Genomic DNA, 4,572 nt, shown 5'->3' with positions numbered 1-4,572 from the left:
GTGATGGCAATTATTAACTCCCTATGATCCCAGCTGACTGTTTAAAAAAAAGTAGCCCGATTTCTGAGTATCTGGTCATCATTAGGGGAGAAACCGATGTTCAATTATATATGGGTAAGCAGCCCTCTTCATCGAAGGTGGGTCTCTTTTGAAAAGAGAGTTTATTCCACCTATGAACCTTTTAGAATCTTCAAATTTGAAGGTTATGCCCAAGATAGCAGGATTATTTTAAGAATAAGTATTTGGATACAGCTAAAATCTTGAAAGCCTATCCTTAAATATAGTAAGGAAAGAAATTTCTGGTTTTCCTCCCATTCTCTGTTTTTTTATTACAGAGAATATTTTCTCTCTCTTTACCTTGTTTACACACACAAACTCACACTCGAGATAGAACTGAAACTAGTGTGTGTAAATATAGAACATCTACTAGCACATTCGTTAATTAAAACCTCATTTGTTTATTTTTTGCTCCATTTAAACTATAAGGAAGATACTACAGTATCCTGGAATGATGATTCTATTAAAACACTAAAGAAAGATCCTTAAGGGAAACTGTAAGCATTTGAAACAAAAACAAAAATTATCTCCTGCTGAGGTCATGGGGAACACATAAACTTAGGAGACCTTGCTTAAAGCAACAATTATTATAAATTAAAAATGACTCTTAATAATGGTTGTATACACTGTAATTTTTCCTAAAAAGAGATCATTATGTCCTCAGTTACTATATCACTTAGAACTCAGAAAGAAGAACCATTATGAGTGATATGGAAGTACAGATTTGTTACAGGAGCTAGATGACGCATAATTTTTGAGACTGTTTGAAAAAGTCTATGGAAAGCTGTTGATGCTACATCGGTTTATGGTTTTGACGCTGTTGTAGGTCATCAGGGCTGCCAGTCAAGAAAAAATGCTGGACATGAACTAGCATATAGCAAGGACCAACTGGAATCTGCAAGGAAAAAGTGGAACCCATGCCTGTCTCACCACCGCAAACCTTGATGACATGGATGGGTGACCCACAGAAGAAGCTGGTGCCCTTTCCCACAGACCCGCAAACGTGCCTAGTACAGGACATGGAAGAGCTGAAGGAAGAGATCCAATGTGAGCTGAGACAGCTACAAGCCCAGTTACTGGCTACAAGCTCGGCTGCTAGCTCACCTTGGCACAGGACTGACTCGGCAGATCAATGACGATGTGCATGAACTTCAGGGATGCCTGGAACCCTACATCATCCTTCAAGGTGTAATGGCTGCTGCTTTACTTTTACCTTCCAAAACTTGTGCAAATTTCTCTTGTGGCCAATTTTAATCAGGAGCCATAGAAGGAAGGGCATTCTCAGAAATGTATTTCTAGCTCAGTTAATTTGACACTGAGCAAAAGAAGAAAATATGAAGCCCACTCCTTGTCAACTTGGTACCCTTACAAACTTCTTTTAAGCATATTTATCTTCAGGTAAACATGTTAGAACATGATGCAACTACAATTTGTACAACCAAAAAGACACTTTCTCTATGAAACAGCCCTATAGTCACACTCTCCCTCTGATATTCTGTAACTTAAATATTGAACTGTGACATTAAGCACTATTAACATGCTTTATATTGGATTATAGAAAAATAGAAGAGGGGGACTAAGTAATTTTTACACATACACACATATACACTCATGCACCTTATAACGATGTTTCAGCCTACAATGATGGTCCCATGAGAATATAATGAAGCCGAAAAATTCCTATTGCCAGTGATGTCTTGATGATCTTGATTTTGTGCAGGCCTAAATTAATGTGTGTATCTGTGTCTTCATTTTTAACAAAACAATTAAAAAGTAAAATAAAAATTAAAGAGATAAAAGCTTTTAAATACAAATTAAAAAGAAGATATTTTTGTACAGCTATCCAATGTGTTTGTTTTATGGTAATTGTTATTACAAAAGAGTAAAAAAGTTTAAAAATTTAAAAGCTCATAAACTAAAAATAAGCTACAGTAAGCTAATTTCTTATTGAAGAAAGAATTTTTTTAAAGTAAATCTATTGTAGCCTAAGTTTACCATGTTTATAGAGTCTACAGTACTGTACAGTCATGTCCTAGGCCTTCACATTCACCCACGGCTCACTCACTGACTCACCAAGAGCAACTTCCAGTCCCGCAAGCTCCATTCATGGTGAGTGCCCTTTGCACATGTACCATTCTTCATCTTTTATACTGTAATTTTTACTGTCCCTTTTCTATGTTTAGATAAGCTTAAATGCACAAATTCTCACCATTGTGCTTCAATTGCCTACAGTGCTCAGTATGGTAACATGCTGTGCAGGTTTACAGCCTAGGAGCAATGGGCTCTGCCATACAGCCTAGGTGTGTAGTAGGCTATACCATCTAGGTTTGTGTAAGTACACTTCAAGATGTAAGTATGATGACAAAATTGCCTAATTACACAATTCTTAGACTATATCCCTCTCGTTAAGTGAAGCATGCCTGTATATAAAATTAAGAAAGAAATACTCATAACTATTAAGTCCTTATTTCTGCTATTGGCCATATGGTCATAGCTTGTATTGATGACTTCCTTCTTGCACTGCCCATCTCATATTTCCCTTGACCTCAGCAATCACCTCACCTTGCTGTGATCCCATGCCTGGTGGAGTGATTAAAACTCCATCCCTAAAGTGTCAGCCATGAGAAGTCCTGTCTTTATTGGGCTACCACGGTTTTATATTAACTTTTACCATAGGATAAGGGAATAATAAGCAGTACCCAAGGTGACCAGGGTATTCCAGAAAGCACCTACTTCCATGCCCACTGTATGCTGGAAACCCAGTTTACCCCTTGATAGTCAGCATCAAACACTTCAGCCAATCCAGTAGCCACTTATTTGCATGTTGATTTACTGGCATCACAGTTTTCAGTGAGCAGTCTCGACTTCCAATTTAACAGGAGTGTTACTGTGTTTCCTGATGGAAGCATTATTCTTCTGGAAAAGTAAAATGCCCTAAAGCAGCAGAGCCCAAAGTTGCCAGAACTAGAAGCAAAAATTCTGTTACTGGATCATGAAGGGTAAACTAAGAGCAGCTGATCTCATTCCCACTCCTTGATCATGTTATGGGAGAAACAGCACTATACTTTGGTTGCTGATTTGGGATATGTTCTACATCCATAGGACACTACCCCAGCCCTATAAGATGATGTCCCCCAGTGAGAACATAACAAAATCTTCAAAAATCCCTTCCTTATCCACACTTCATTAGCTGTGAGATGAGTTCCTTGGTCAGAAGTAATGCTATGTGGAATATCGTAACAGTGAATAAGGCATATACAGTTGGTGGTTTTAGCAGAACAAATACGTACAGTGAAAGCATATTCATATTCTAACCAAGTGTCTGTTCCAGTGAAGACAAAATGCTGCCCTTTCCACGATGGAAATAGTCCAGTGCCATCATCCTGCCGACACGTAGCTGGCTGACCCCTCCGGGGAATGGTGGTGCCAGAAAATCTTGTAAGTCCTTTGGTAAACCAGACCCAAATATTTTCTTGTTCAACAATGATCAAAGGGAACTCTCAAAGAGGCCACACCTGCAGTTGAGAAAGAGAAGGACATGTAAAAGGTGTATGAACGATGAGCTTTTGTACAACTTGCTTACAAAACTTACCTGTGCCTTCATGACCTGTACAGGTTGGATCTTATATTAACCATTTCCATTTGAGGAGCAAATGTTGCTGTGCATATCCAACTTCATGGTTTGGTAAGACAACACCTAGTTCATGTTGGGTACCTCAGGTGGCACAGAAAATTGATGACTAATGGTCTAGCATTTAATCTTTACTAGTTCCCAGTAACAGACCAGAAACTATTTCTTAAAACAAGAATTGATATCTGCAGAAGATGGTATAGCCTTATTGCGAAATGATAAGAGTCTCCACAGTTATTTACCTATAAGTGCATGCTATGGGCTCTTAACATCATCCCATTGCCCATGGACACTTCAAGCACCATAAGATCTGCTAGGTCCTAGGGCCCAAGTGGTACAGCAGCTTACACATCAGCCTGGACCTGTTGCAGAGACGTTTCTTGTGCTAGGATCTACACAGAAAGCTGGCATCCTTTCGAAGTTATTTGATAAATGAATGTAAGAAGCACACCCAAATGAGGCATATGATGTCTCCAAAATCCCCCTCTAGGTATGTCCGTTTTTTTAGTGGTAGGAAATGTAAGACACAGCAATTGCTTTTTTTAACTTTGGAAGAGATATCCCAAAATCTTTAGTCCACTGTTTCTCTAGACGTTTCTAGGGATGGCAGATCCTAATTTTTGTGGGATCTATTTCCCATTATTTTACATGCTTCTGTCTTATTTCATTATCCAGAGTAGCTTCTACTTCTGCTCATAAGTACAATCAGCATGACATCAACAAGGTGATGGCCTACCATGATGTTCTTTGGAATTGTGAGGCAATTAAGCTCCCTGTGGACCACATTATGACATAGGGCTGAAGAGTTAGTATAGCCTTGAGGTAGGACAGTGAACATATATTGTAGCCCTTTCAACTGAAAGCAAACTGTTCCTGAGATCTTT

At 38.8% G+C, this 4,572-nt stretch overlaps 1 long non-coding RNA gene across 1 annotated transcript; it reads right to left on the bottom strand.

Annotated features, from left to right (window-relative positions):
• Positions 1 to 3,304: 3,304 nt before the first annotated feature.
• Positions 3,305 to 4,350, bottom strand: LOC129481121 (uncharacterized). Its single transcript, XR_008657266.1, has 2 exons — positions 3,931 to 4,350; positions 3,305 to 3,572 (listed from the first exon to the last, which is right to left on the bottom strand). It is a non-coding gene; the product is annotated as an uncharacterized lncRNA (long non-coding RNA).
• Positions 4,351 to 4,572: the final 222 nt, after the last annotated feature.

This window comes from Symphalangus syndactylus, chromosome 4, assembly GCF_028878055.3.
Source record: "Symphalangus syndactylus isolate Jambi chromosome 4, NHGRI_mSymSyn1-v2.1_pri, whole genome shotgun sequence".
Classification (NCBI taxonomy): Eukaryota; Metazoa; Chordata; class Mammalia; order Primates; family Hylobatidae; genus Symphalangus; species Symphalangus syndactylus.
The sequence above is the reverse complement of the archived record's forward strand: the minus strand, read 5'-3'. Positions and strand labels throughout refer to the sequence as shown.